Source organism: Lactuca virosa, chromosome 7, assembly GCF_052849685.1.
Source record: "Lactuca virosa cultivar CGN04683 chromosome 7, Lactuca_virosa_CGN04683_v6, whole genome shotgun sequence".
Taxonomy (NCBI): domain Eukaryota; kingdom Viridiplantae; phylum Streptophyta; class Magnoliopsida; order Asterales; family Asteraceae; genus Lactuca; species Lactuca virosa.
In genome coordinates this window covers 238886113-238902374 of record NC_136432.1, presented here as the reverse complement: position 1 = coordinate 238902374, position 16262 = coordinate 238886113, and positions in this window count along the sequence as shown.

Below are 16262 nucleotides of genomic sequence, written 5' to 3'. Positions count from 1 at the left end.
AAAAATCCGAGTTATAACGAAGAAGTTATGACCAATCGAAAATTCGCAACAAAACCGGCAAAACACTGTTAAACGTAAAACACGAAATTTCAATAAAATACTTTTTAGCCTTAAATATCTAAATGAAAGTTTTAGATATCACTAAACAGTAAGCATACATAAAGCAAACGTCCAAATCTGACTTCGGATGAGGAAGTTATGATTTTTCAAAGTTTCAGACATAGCAGTAGACAGCTAAAAACTCGAAATAGAGATCGGGCGACTTTTAGCCAACGCAACCTTAACGAAAATCGAAGATCTCATCAATAGTAATACAACGGTAAAAAGACAGACAAAAACGGATGTCGGATGAAGAAGTTATGGATTTTTAACGGACTTTTCTAGTCCCGGCCTGTTGAAAATATAATATAAAAAATATATTCAAATTAGCCGACGGAGTCTAAGCGAAAGCTGTAGAGCATGGTCTCACCTACGCGCGGATATAAAGAACGTCAAAAACGGAGATCGTATGCAAGAGTTATGATTTTCTGAAGTTTTTAAATAATTAAAATATATAAATTTAATTATTTATTCGGATAATATCCGAAGTGCTGACGAGTCCGATCTGATCCGAAGGGTACGCCCAGCGTACCGAGGAGTACTCCCCGCGTACATGTCGACACCGAGGTACGCCTTGTGCACGAGATAGCTACGCGCAGCGTACAACTGCTTTCCTCGGCCCAGAAGCGACCACGTTGCACCATCCGGTGCTCGACACCTGGAGGTCTGATCCGAACTACGCCCCACGTAGAGCTTCGTACGCCCAGCGTACGTGCGAGGTTCAACCCCTATAAAAGGGCATGCGAGGCTGCCGAGTTCTTTTGCTCAATTCTTCTCATTCCCGTGCTTTTGCTCTGCGTTTAACCCCTCGAAACCATCCCGAAGCCTCGGTTTTCATATCCAAATTCCGAAGGAAGTTTTACGCTCCCGAGATTCCCGAGAATTCCGAGAAATCAGCTTTCTCCAGTCGAAGTTCTGATCGAGTTTTGTCTCACCTTCTTCAAGCTACCAAGTGAGTTCATACCCCTATCACTACGTTTTTAAATACCTTTTTAAATGCTTTTAAGGGGGGGAATACAAGTAAACACACGGTTAAACTCGGGTAAAAAACATCAATCTTTTGCTATACTTATCTTACTATTGTTTTAACTATTATATGAAGTTGTTAACATATAAAACATCACACATCACAAACTTTACCCTCATGGGATACAATATGTTTTATATATAAAAATATGTTTCATTTATATTTCTGCATGCTACATCATACCAAGGGTAACCATTTTAACTACAACATCATGTTTATACAAGAAAATGCAACTCATTATTATGCCTTTGTTAACACTGTAGAAAGGGTAATCTTTTCAGAAATCATTCATATATATTTCAAAATACGTGACTTAATTGAGAATATGTGAGTCAATCGTCTTCACCATACCTGTCAAGGTACCGCCAGAAAGCCCTGTTTTATAACCAGAGTCTCTGTTGTGAGAACGTGATACGTGTGTATAGATCTATACGGGACTGATGATCCCGTGCCCTGACTGTTAGCTACACGCGGGGTGACAAATATTATATCGCTTCGACGCCTGAAGAACGTCGCCGCAGGCAAATCCATCATAATACGGTTATGAAAACTCACAGGATAGACAATTATTATGGTATTTATGTTTTTGCGGGAAAAGTAATATTATAATTATCTTTACGCGAAATTACAAACTTCTTATAGTTTTGTTTACTAATAAAACTATGCATCATTATTTTAAGTATGACATATTTACTTACAAAATCATAGTCTTGGACATTTGAGACTACTCTCCACTATTAGGAAAATATAGGTTTTTTCCTGCTTCAATACATTCATATTATACAAACAAAGATTCATAACTCCTTTTATGAGAAAATATCGGATTTTCTGGAAAACAAACACGAAGCTTTCGAATGGCATACATTTATACAAATATATACTTATGAACTCACCAACTTAAATGTTGACACTTTTTCTTTGAAATAACTTGTATTCTCAGGAAATCGCTAAGCCAGGTAGCAACTACTTTTGAAGACTAACGCGCTAGCGTTAGCAACATATTTTGGATCACCATATCGTATTTGATATTTAAACATGCAACACTTTCAATCATGTAAACTTTTCAAATATATATGTTATGGTGGTGTGTACTTTCTTTACTATTCAATTGTTATGATACTGAATATGACGTCCTCCGCCCCCGAACGTTTCCGCCGTTCAGGTTTGGGGATGTGACAGATTGGTATTAGAGCTTTGTTTATAGTGAACTAAGTATATCAAAACCAATTTTTTTATATACAACTATAAACACAACTGGGCAAAAACACTCTGACTGAGAGTTATACTTTTAAAATGAAATTTTTATAAAGTATACATGCATACATCATATATGAGGGTTAATATCATAATGAAAACAATATAGAAGTATTATGGATAAGTTGTGCACCACAGGTATGCCTTAGGATATGTAATCGGAACTGGGATGAATATAGCCTGATCAACTATATTTATCCGAGAGCCGACCAACGTTTGCCAAGGAGTAGCTGCAGTGGACAACAAGTCTAAAAACTTACCAAAAGCATAACCTTTTTGAATCAAACATAACATTTAGAATACTATAGGAGTATTTGGTAAATGCAATAAGTTTAAACTTTGATACTTCAGTATGTGCTTTAGTTAATAGTCAATTCTTAACCCTATTCTCGTATAGACACAATGGCTGGATTCCATCTACCCGGAGACCCCTACTACCCCAATCAAGGCAACGGGGGATAGGAGGAAGACGACCCAGAAGAGGATGAGGAACCCATGAAAGAGGAGGAAGAGGAAGGCTCTGATGGGACAGACTCAGAACCAGAGGTAATCAATCCACCCACCGTCCGACCTCCTGCTGTTCGAAGAGGTTTTCAGGGACCAACTCCCGTCTGGGGAAGTCACATTCACCATTGGAGTCAACAGCAAGGATTGCACCCTCCCTACAACATGTGTCGGGACTTCTACGACGTCAGTGGTGGAAGTTCAGCTGACCGCGCGCTCCCAGTCATGGTGACAAAAATAGCCAACCAGTCCTACCAATCAGGAGTCCAAGCGAACCGGATTTGCGAAGCCAACGTCGAGGTACAAGGTAACGCAGCCGATATCCGTCGCCTGGACAGGTTGCAGGAAGATGCCCAACTTCACACCGACACACTCCAGGACCAAATGAATGCAGCCCTTTCCGAGATAAGAGAAATGAAGGAGCAGCAAGCCATCTTTGATAGGCGTCTCATGGGAGTAAAGTAATCAGACGCGGAGTCAAGCTCCAAGCGCAACCCGCGTCACAAGTAGTACTTGCCCAACTCCCAAAATTTTGTTATAGATTAGGAACTCGGCTAAAAGTCTTACTTGTCTTTACTTTTTGTAATCAGAGACCTTTAGAAAGGTCGAATTTTCCTGACTTCGGAATGTAACCAAATATAGGTTTAATATATAAGGAAGTACTTCTTTTGTGTGTTAATTCTTTGCAAAACCTCTTACCTCCCTGACTCAGAAGGGTGTAACCTACAACTAGGGGAAAAGCAAGATACTGCATTCCAAACCTTGAAGCAAGCCCTGTGCAGTGCACCCATTTTGTCTCTTCCAGAGGGGACAGAAGACTTTGTAGTATACTGCGATGCATCCAATCAAGGGCTGGGTTGTGTACTAATGCAGCGAGGAAAGGTTATTGCGTATGCCTCACGACAACTAAAAACGCACGAGGTCAACTACACCACTCACGACTTAGAACTTGGAGCAGTGGTGTTCGCCCTAAAAATCTGGAGACACTACCTATACGGTACAAAGTGCACCATCTTCACAAACCACATGAGCCTTCAACATATATTTGATCAAAAAGAGCTCAATATGAGGCAAAGACGTTGGGTTGAGCTACTCAACGACTACGAATGTGAGATTCGTTATCATCCGGGAAAAACCAATGTGGTGGCAGATGCCCTTAGTCGTAAGGAGTGCTCTGGTCGAAGAGTGAAGTCACTAACCATGACGATCCATTCACACCTGTCAACGCAAATCAAGAAAGCTCAACTGGAAGCCTTGAAACCCGAAAACCTGACAGGTGAAGCACTTAGAGGGATGGACAAGAATTTTGAGATCAAGAGTGACGGAGTTCGTTACCTCATGAACCGAATCTGGACACCGAAGTTTAGTGGATTCAGAGAGATAGTTATGAATGAAGCACACAAGACCCGATACTTCGTGCACCCAGGTTCAGATAAGATGTATCTGGATCTCAAACAACTCTACTGGTGGCCAAACATGAAAGCATAAATTGCTACCTATGTGGGCAAGTGCTTGACTTGTGCCAAAGTCAAGGTAGAACATCAGAAGCCCTCAGGTCTACTCCATCAGCTCGAAATACCTGAGTGGAAGTGGGAGCAAATTTCCATGGATTTCATAACCATACTACCCAAGACGCAGGGTGGTCACGATCCCATTTGGGTGATCGTCGACAGGTTAACCAAATCTTCCCACTTCTTGCCAATCAAAGAGACCGATAAGATGGAGAAACTAACAAGAACCTACATCCGAGAGACCGTGCGACTTCATGGTGTACCGATATCTATCATCTCAGATAGAGACAATAGGTTCATTTCAAGGTTCTGGCAAACGCTACAGAAGGCCTTAGGTACGAAGCTAGATATGGGTACAACCTATCACCCACAAACTGACGGGCAGAGTGAGAGAACGATCCAAACCCTAGAAGACATGTTGCAAGCCTGTGTAATCGACTTCGGTAAAGCATGGGACAGCCACTTGCCATTGGTTGAGTTCTCTTATAACAACAGTTATCACACTAGCATCAAGACTGCTCCATTCGAACCCCTTTACGGCCGCAAGTGCAGATCACCTCTATGCTGGGAGGAAGTGGGCGACACGTAGTTGGCAAAAGGTCTAGTCCCTGATAGCACTCTCACTGGTCCGGAAATCATAAGGGAAACGACTGAAAAGATCGTTCAAATTCGAGAGTGACTGAAAGCCTCAAGAGATAGACAAAAGAGCTATGCCGAAAAAAGACGAAAACCCTTGGAATTTTAGGTTGGTAACCGCGTTCTTCTGAAGGTCTCACCCTGGAAGGGCATGATACGCTTCGAGAAGCGCAGAAAACTAAACCCAAGGTACATTGGACCCTTCGAAATTACTGCAAGGATTGGTCCAGTAGCGTATAGACTTCAGCTTCCAATCGAACTTAGCAAAGTACATCCGGTGTTTCATATATCTAACCTGAAGAAGTGTCTGTCCGACGAAACTCTCGTGATTCCACTGGAGGAAATCGAACTGAATGAAAATCTTAACTTTGTGGAAGAACCCATCGAGATCATGGATAGGGAAATCAAACGAACTAAGCAGAGTCGCATACCAATAGTGAAGGTTCGCTGGAATGCTAAGCGGGGACCCGAATTCACTTGGGAGCGAGAAGATCAGATGCAACAAAAGTAACCGCATCTCTTCCCTAGTCCATAGACACTTACCTTGTAAATAATTTCTGGATGAAATTCCCTCTAACGGGGGGATGATGTAACAACCCGATATTTCGAATCAATGTAACGATCCAAAGTCAAGTTTGGTAACCTATCTTAATATAATATGAATAACGTCAAAAATGAAATGTTAAAAAATCTCAATGTGAATGTACTAAGTGGTGATATCGTATCAAGGTTTTCAAAAATATAAAGAACACAAAAATCCGAGTTATAACGAAGAAGTTATGACCAATCGAAAATCCGCAACAAAACCGGCAAAACACTGTTAAGCGTAAAACACGAAATTTCAATAAAATACTTTTTAGCCTTAAGTATCTAAATGAAAGTTGTAGATATCACTAAACTGTAAGCATACATAAAGTGAACGTCCAAATCTGACTTCGGATGAGGAAGTTATGATTTTTCGAAGTTTCAGACGTAGTAGTAGACAGCTAAAATCTCGAAATAGAGATCGGACGACTTTTAGCCAACGCAACCTTAACGATAATCGAAGATCTCATCAATAGTAATACAACGGAAAAAAGACAGACAAAAACAGACTTTGGATGAAGAAGTTATGGATTTTTAACGGACTTTTCCAGTCCCGGCCTGTTAAAAATATAATATTAAAAATATATTCAAAATTAGCCAACGGAGTCTAAGCGAAAGTTGTAGTGCATGGTCTCACCTACGCGAGGATATAAAGAACGTCAAAAACGGAGATCGTATCCAAGAGTTATTATTTTCTGAAGTTTTTAAATAATTAAAATATATAAATTTAATTATTTATTCGGATAATATCCGAAGTGCTGACGAGTCTGATCTGATCCGAGGGGTACGCCCAGCGTACCGAGGAGTACGCCCCGCGTACATGTCGACACCGAGGTACGCCCTACGTACGAGATAGCTACCCGCATCGTACAGCTGCTTTCCTCGGCCCAGAAGCGACCACGTTGCACCATCCGGAGCTCGACACCTAGGGGTCTGATCCGAACTACGCCCCGTGTAGAGCTTCGTATGCCCAACGTACGTGCGAGGTTCAGCCCTATAAAAGGGCATGCGAGGCTGCCGAGTTCTTTTGCTCAATTCTTCTCATTCCTGTGCTTTTGCTCTGCGTTTAACCCCTCAAAACCATCCCAAACCCTCAGTTTTCATATCCAAGTTCCAAAGGAAGTTTTACGCTCCCGAGATTCCCGAGAATTCCGAGAAATCAGCTTTCTCCAGTCGAAGTTCTGATCGATTTTTGTCTCACCTTCTTCAAGCTACCAAGTGAATTCATACCCCTATCACTACGTTTTTAAATACCTTTTTAAATGCTTTTAAGGGGGGGAATACAAGTAAACACACGGTTAAACTCGGGTGAAAAACATCACTCTTTTGCTATACTTATCTTACTATTGTTTTAACTATTATATGAAGTTGTTAACATATAAAACATCACACATCACAAACTTTACCCTCATGGGATACAATATGTTTTATATATAGAAATATGTTTCATTTATATTTCTGCATGCTACATCATACCAAGGGTAACCATTTTAACTACAACATCATGTTTATACAAGAAAATGCAACTCATTATTATGCCTTTGTTAACACTGTAGAAAGGGTAATCTTTTCAGAAATCATTCATATATATTTCAAAATACGTGACTTAATTGAGAATATGTGAGTCAATCGTCTTCACCATACCTGTCAAGGTACCTCCAGAAAGCCCTGTTTTATAACCAGAGTCTCTGTTGTGAGAACGTGATACGTGTGTATAGATCTATACGGGACTGATGATCCCGCGCCCTGACTGTTAGCTACAGTCCGCGGGGTGACAAATATCATATCGCTTCGACGCCTGAAGAACGTCGCCGTAGGCAAATCCATCATAGTACGGTTATGAAAACTCACAGGATAGACAATTATTATGGTATTTATGTTTTTGCGGGAAAAGTAATATTACAATTTTCTTTACGCGAAATTACAAACTTCTTATAGTTTTGTTTATTAATAAAACTATGCATCATTATTTTAAGTATGACATATTTACTTACAAAATCATAGTCTTGGACATTTGAGACTACTCTCCACTATTAGGAAAATATAGGTTTTTTCCTGATTCAATACATTCATATTATACAAACAAAGATTTGTAACTCCTTTTATGAGAAAATATTCGATTTTCTGGAAAACAAACACGAAGCTTTCGAATGGCATACATTTATACAAATATATACTTATTAACTCACCAACTTAAATGTTGACACTTTTTCTTTGAAATAACTTGTATTCTCAGGAAATCGCTAAGCCAGGTAGCAACTACTTTTGAAGACTAACGCGCTGGCGTTAGTAACATATTTTGGATCACCATATTGTATTTTATATTTAAACATGCAACACTTTCAATCATGTAAACTGTTCAAATATATATGTTATGGTGGTGTGTACTTTCTTTACTATTCAATTTATATGATACTGAATATGACGTCCTCCGCCGCCGAACGTTTCCGCTGTTCAGGTTTGGGGGTGTGACAAATGAACTCGTAGCTCCTCGTGCAACCTTGAAACAAGCATTCGGGAAGCTTTCAGTTTCAATAGGGCCAGAAGCCTTCACAAATGTAACTTTCGTTGAACTCCAGGTTTCAAATTGTGGCTTCATGTGCTTTAGATAAAATGAGAAGAGCATCTGATCAGCACCATTATCACAGAGAGAAGCATTCACAACTTTGTCAAAGCAACGAAGTTGAAAGGCCTTTGGAGTAATTCGTAGATCAAGTTGCGAATCAGGAGAGTTCTCCAATTCGAACGACGTAACAGGTTCTATCCAATAAGTACTTGGATTATTAATGGATTCATTCAGGATTCGTTCCATTGAACAGAGAGGGAAAGGAACCTTTTGAGTTTCCAGAGTCAGTTTAGTTTCACGAGCTTTCCTTTCTTTTTCTTCATCTTCGCTGACAATTAGATGATTTTCATCAATTTTAGCACAACGATCCTTGCGTCTTAATTTTTCATTTTCATCTTCTTCTTCCTCATCACTATCATCAACCAAATTTTCTTTTTCTCTCGAACCCGAAGCTACATTATCCTTCGGTTCGTTTGTCTTTGGGTTTTGTTCTTGATCATTTCTACCACCAGTTTCTTTTACAACACCAGAGGATTTACCTGGTTCTCCCCCTTGCTTTGGAATAGGCACAAATTACGAAACACCTTGAATTCTATCTAGCATGGAGAAGATAAGCTTCAATTTCTCTGATAGATGCTGAAGAACAGAAATTATGAGGAGAGAATCATGAGTCTCGATTAGACTGTGTAAATTGGTGTTCACATCAGCTACGCAACATTTGATAACAGTTTTCTCGGATTTCAGTTCGGCAATCTGGGAATTTGCATGCGATAAATTCACTGAGAGACCTTCACCTTCTCAGTTTTAATAGCGATCTCATCCATTATCTTGTTCTCAAGAGCCAAATCATACTGAAGTTTTTCAATTTTGGAGGAGATGGATATTTGGAACTCATAATTGTCAGTTTGGATCTCAGAGCAAACCTTCGTAAGAGCCATCTTTTTTGTTTGGAGAGTAGAAACAAGGTTGTTGATGGCTGTGTTCGCAGAGGCTGTGTTGCGTTCGGATGAAGTGCGGAAATCCTCCATAAAGTTCTTAATATCCGAAAATAGTTTATCGACTTTTTCGGTCGTCTCCTTACAAGTCTTTTCAGAATCAGCAACTACTTTGTTTTTTAGGGTGAGATTTGCAACATGCTCGTTAGTAAGTGTTTTAAGGAAGGCTTTGATAGAGGCCTGGGAGTATTCGTTGTTGTATGAGACTTTGGTGGACTCAAGTAAAGAATCCAACTTGGTATTTAGGGCCTTGAACTGCCCTATTGTCATTGGAGCATCCTCTTCGTCACTTTCTTGTTGAGCACTGAAGGGACTATAGTGGAAGTTTTCAAAAACATTCTGATCATCACCAAATATTGTATCCGGATCATCTTGGCGTAAAGGTAAGATGGTAGTAGTACCAACACCAGAAGAGAAACCAGAAGTCCATGCCCCCGTATCAGATACGTTGACAGTGATCGGTGGTGTACTAGTGGTCGTTGTTGTTGTTGTTACAATGGACTCTGTAAATAAAGGAGTGGATAGGGTAACAGAAACTTGTGGTTGCGAAACTCCCACAGAGACATTTGGACAAGGAGCGATTGTGGTAGTAGTAGGAGAAGGTGGAGACAAATCCTGGAAATGGTCATCTGTTAAAGGAATAGAAGTTGGCATTGAGAATGTTACCTCAGGATTGGTTGTTGATGGCTCCGAAACAATAGGATGCAGAGTCTCAGTTGTGCCAAAAGTCTCGTGCTGAACTTGCTCTTGTGTGCGAATGTCGGAGATGATGTTAGACTACGAATCCTCCTCATCACTTGGTGTAGGCGTCCTGGGCTTATGAGCGGTTTAATTGACTTTCTTCTTTGGATTTTGAGCAGGCTCGGAGGGTCCAACCTTCTTTTTTAACTTACCCCCTTTCTTAGGCTTGTCAGCCTCTTCTAAAACCTGTCGTATCGCAGCTGTTAATGGACGAGCACCCGAAGTCGGTTGTCTGCGATATTCGTGATAACTGTACTGTCTGCCGGAACATTGCAAAGCATCGTTTCGGGAATAGATCTGATGAATGTAAACTGCGAACTATCAGACAATATAACGTTGGAAGTGTGAAAGACTGGAATAACAGCAATAATCGAACCCTCTATCACTAGGATATTGAGGCGAGCAATCGCCCTCTGAACAACGATTGCCCAAATACGAGCACAAGAAATCTCGTTGTGTCATGTAGCAGAAAGAGTGCTCTGAACAAGTTGAGCATAAAGTATTGACACGTAATCCAAATTGACCCCAGAATAGACACCATACATAATCGTAAGAAAGAGCATACTTGCGCAATCTCATCCAGTTACCCTCTCTGAGAAGCTCTTGAAAATTAGGGTAAATAGCCTATTGCACATAGAAGGAAGGTTGGGATTCTTGAACTTGGACACGACAACGAAACACTCACAATTTCCCATCTGGTAGAACATCTCCAGAATAGTGGAATTAGGGACGAATTATGGATCGACCAAATTCATGTCAGAAGGAAATCCCAATAATCGACTAAAGTGTGATTTGGTGATGGACGTTTGTTGATTACCCAGCTCAAACATAATAGTAGCACTGCTTCCTTCATAATGAGCAGTAGAGAAAGCTTTGGATAGAAGGGCCAAAGGAACATTCTCGGTCTTCGATAGAGTAGTGGCCAATGGAGAGTGTCTCAGGCATTCAATCAGTGGTTGGAGAAAGGCGTCCTACTTGGATGGATCAAGGTCCAAGATGAGATTTTGGTTAGCCTTGATTCCTAGTAGTGTTGATTGAGGCATTTGCTCAGCGACGGAAGGAGTTTCAAATGAGGCTGCCATTGATGCATGGTGAAGAAGATGAACAGTGAGAGAAAGAATTCGTTGGGAGAAAATCGATTGCTTTGAAAGTGGTAAGGTAGAATGAAGCGATGATTTTCCTTTTATACGGTATGATTAGAGAGAAAAAATCGGCGTTTGGCGCTCCATAATCACTGAAAAAGCACCTGAAAAGGCGTGACAGGTTGGCGTGTGTTTGGCGTGATGTCAGGCGGCGTGATGTCAGGGTCAGTTTGAAATCTTCACACGCCAAAAATAACAATCTTATCCATTAAATATCGTCGTTTTAGTTGTTCATTTTCGCAACTGATCACCATATCATGAACTCTGAATCTGAAAGTAACCATTAGAACTACAAACGAGACTTTTTGAAAAACACAAGGATGTTCGTGCAAGAGTGTGCCAAAGATAAAGAAATAAATCAATATAATTATAGTGATATATCAATTGACATAAAGCAGATGGATCCCGGGCAACGATCTCTTCCTTTGGATTTAAGAGAGACTCTGAAGTGTCTGCGTGGTATCCCGTTGAATTATGATCATCTATTTGTTCAGAAACAGTGGAATGCTTCTTTTTCATAAGGCGAAAGGGTGGCTTCATCTTCAACAAACTCCGAAAATCAATGTAAGTACGAACGTTCGGAAGAAGTACTTGTCTGACCAGTGTAGTCATAAGAACAAGTATACTTTGGAAATATTTTGAGTAGCTGGATAATATAGAAATCTCAAGAAAAACAAAAACTGGATCTTATGGGAAGAAATGTCTTAGGTCTAGAACATTTCATTAAGATCTCACAAAAATAAAAAGAGATTTCAAAGTGCTAACCATGAAGGTGGATATTCGTTAATTCCATGGTGAAAATTCTAGAACATATTACTTGTTCACCGTCAATTCTGAAATTTGTGTTGGATTTTGGGTTTCACTCAATTTGTGGTGATAACAAATTTAAGATCAGAAACACATAAGTTGTGTAACCATAAACCTCAGTAGTAATATCTGAGAGTCTCAAGGGTTACATTTATGGAAACAAAAATGATGGAGAAGTAGTGGGAGGTGGTTCCGAAGAAAAATGTACCGCTGCTATATGAAAGTGACCAAGCAGTCAACTCTTAACTTAGTATGAGAAGAGTAAGGTAGCTCAATGACTTATGTGAATTGATAGCCTGATTGGGAAGAAGCAATTGGTATTATCAATTCATTAAGGCTTCAAACATAGAGTCTCATAGGATTTGGACTGCTTCTAGGGACACTTAACTAGTGCAAAGATTAGGAATTAAATACGTGACCCATCTTTCGTAATTGAGAGTATCATGATATGTTTCGTCAATCCTGCTCATTTATCTATTATTTTTGGTGTTTTAATAGAGAAATAAAAATAGAAAATATTTTTGAATTTTTTGATTTTTCTAAAAAAGAAATATAAACAGAAACAAATAAAATATTTTTGGATTTTTTATTTTTCTAAAAAAGAAATAAAAACAGAAAAATTAAATAAGTAGCAATAAACAAAATATACAAAAGTATACAAGAACTTCCGAACCTCCGAATGAACAGTAGACTGCGAGTCGCAATGAGCGTTCACACCAATTGGCAGTATGAACAGTGGACTACGAATCACTACGAGCATTCATACCAATTCGCAGTTCAAGCAATACTTTCCTAGAGCGAAGGTGGTTGCGGAACCGATTAAGCTTCTGTCATTCCTAAGACTTGAAGAATGCAATTAAAGGTTTGTTCAGGTAAGGCTTTCATAAAGATGTCATCCAGCTGATCAGCGGATCTAACAAAGTGAATTTCGACATTTCCATCTTCCACTTGATCTTTTATGAAGTGATACCTCAGTGCGATGTGTTTGGTCTTGGAGTGCTGAACTGGGTTGTGGCAGATGCGAATGGCAATTTCAGCATCACATTATAAGGCGATTTGGTTCATATTAATCCCATAGTCACAAAGCTGGCTTTGAATCCAGATTACTTGCGAGGTACAAGAGGCAGCTGCAATGTACTCAGCTTCAGCGGTAGATAGGGAGACGCAAGTTTGCTTTTTCGATTGCCAACTTATGGGTTTTCCATCAAGAAATTGACATCCCCCAGTTGTACTTTTCCGATCTAGACCTCAACCTCCGAGATCAGCGTAAGAGAACACTTGCACAAAGAACCCTGAGCTTGAAGGGTACCAAATTCCAAGCGAGGTTGTTCGTTTAAGATATCTGAAGATTTTCTTAACAGCAGTCATGTGGGGTTCGCGAGGATTTGCTTGAAACCTAGCCCAATAGCAAACAGAAAACATGATATCTGGACGACTAGAGGTTAGATATTGTAAGTCCCCAAATCTGCTTGTGTATCAATCAGATCCAATTGATGGTGTGGAATCCCAATCAATTGGATGATGTCAGATCAAAATAGAAGAGAAGGAGAACAAGAAGAAGATGAATCTATGATGTCTTGATGAAATGATTGATGCTCCATACACATAGTTCACACACACTCTTCTCTCTTGTTTCTCTTACACCTTAGAATACACACACTTAAGCTCCTTGGCTATATCCCTCTCATGCACTCCTCACCCTATATATATATATATATATATATATATATATATATATATATATATATATATATATATATATATATATATATATATATATATATATATATATATATATATATATATATATATATATATATATATGGACCTAAGGCCAAGCCCAAAATACAAATAATCCAATGCTAGACCGAAAACACATGGGTTTTCGGTCCAAGCTACAATTAATCCTATACTATTTTTGGCCCAAATAATTAAAACAATAAATGCTTAGAAAAGCAAAGTATAAACCATATTTTTGAGCCAACAGTCTCCCCCTTGGTTTATAGCTTTCTTTTCTAGTTGACCCAACAAGCTCCCCCTAAAAAGTAGCCGGCACTTCTTGTCAATCTTCTTTGGGAGCTTGGCTTCAGCTATTATCTTCAAATTCTTCACAACGTCAAGATGATCTTGATGAATCTTCAATGAATGACTTCATCTGGAGCAGTTGGGATTTTCGTCAAGATTTGACATTGAACGCACATTGGGTGAGGAAACTTCCTGTACTGATTCTTGAAGGATAGCGCTTCCATCTTGAGAATCTTCAGAGAGAGCTAACAGATAGAAATAATCTTCTAGATCACTTTAGCAGGTACAAAGATAGCAGCAGACTGATTGAGGAGATTTCAATGCAATCCGTCACATAATCTTCAATTATAGCTTCACCATGCTTCTGGGGTTGAAAGATTGAATGTCGAAAGAATAATCTTCATTTCTTGCTCCTTCGAATGAGAATTCTTCGATGATCACGGATAAAGCCTTGGCTCAGAAAATCTTCGATACAGTCTCCATGAGTCTCATCTACATCTGAATTCATTTTTTCAAGACGAAACAAAACTAAAAGAAAAACTTAGCACACAATATTTTTGGATTTTTTATATTTTCTGGAAAAATAAAAGCAGAAACAAAAATATTTTTGGATTTTTGATTTCTCTGAACAAGAAATAAAACGGAATATAACACTATTTTTGGATTTTTAATTTTCTGATTTTTGTTTGATTTTTGAATTTTTTTTAATTAATACTCCCCCTAAATTTGTGCATAGAGGAAAACTATGAACAAATTTAACAAAAATTAAAATATTTGGGATCAAAGTTGTTAGACAGTCTTAATCCGTTTGTCAGTACCTTCCCCTTCATGAATAGATCTGGTCGATCGCCGGTATTGTGGTCCACTTAAGCACGAAAAATTGTGACAAATTTTGGACATGCTATAAGTGACAAGACAAGTTGATCCTATGTTCCTAGATAAAACTTCCTAAGGACCATTCATCTGACGACGACCAAGGATATTGTTGTCCACCTAAGTTGAGCAGCGAGATCCACAGACAATCTATAATTGTTCAATTTTAATTGTACTAGAATGTGTTTCCCGCTTCCTGATATACCCCAATAATCAAGAACTTCCGAGATACTCCTTACTTTAGGTGAGCAGACAATTATTAGGAGAAAGAATTGGTTTAGAATGCATATGCTGTACACCCAGGTCGGATCTCTTCCAATCACGCAGAGGGTGAAACATATGACTAACTACAATTTCAGAGGGATTGAGAAGCAGAAGGTTGCATATGCTGTGTACCAGGTCGGATTATTAATCACGCAAATGAGACAGAATATGGCTAACAGGTAGAAAGAATAGCATAGACAGAAGATGCAGAGAGACATATTTGCATATGTTGCAGTCCAGGTCGGATATTTCGATCACACAGAGGAGGCAACATATGACTAACATTAGGAAAGAAAGAAAATAATTTTCTACATACCTAATTTATCGGAATTCCCCAGTCGCCCCGTCAATACTGGAATTAAGGACAAAATCCGTACATTAAGCAAAAGTTAAACCACAGTCCCTGCTCAACCTACCCAAGCGTCATATTGTCAGGCTAAACGGAACTATCTAGGTCAAGATTTATCAAGTCTCTAGATTCCTTAAGTTCATCTGTACCTAGTCAAGTCCATTAAAATTTTCGTGCCTACCAGCGCATCGAACACAAAGCCTAGACAATTCAGCTTTGGAACCTTACACAGATTCATATTGCCTGTTATCACTTGTTGATATCACTTCCCAATAATACCTACTAACGAAAAACTATAAGAAAATAAAAGATTAACTTCAAAATGAATCAGTGTAAAATAAACTCAGGAGTATCGAGAAGAAAACTCAAACCGTAATTCACCGATTGAATTTGCATCCAGAAGGTCTGAGAACAGTATGCATAATCTTAGAACAGATCCGAAAATTCTTCATGTCATTAAGCACTAACCCCATGTGTGATCCCTTCCTTTCTTCCTTTCCCATAAAGGACACATACTCTAAAACGAAGTTCTGAATGTTGTACAGTTGAGAGATGCCTCCTATCAAGTGCCTGGAACAGCCACTATCAACAAACCGAAGTTTGATGATATGCCTCCATAGCTGTTCCGACACCGAGCGGGATCAGTTGGTCTTTGGAACCCAGTCCATTTTGAAACTGGGTTGACCTTTGTCATCTTTGCAAGGAACTCTCTCCCACGACATATCCTGCATATCACAAATAGAAGATGACGAAATATTAGAATCGTTAGATGATTTGGGAGATTGAACCTTTGGTACCCATTTATAGTTGGGTTTAATCCATTTCTTTTTCGGTCCGATGGGTGCACCGGCACTTGTTTTTGAACTGGAAGTCGGCCGTTGAAA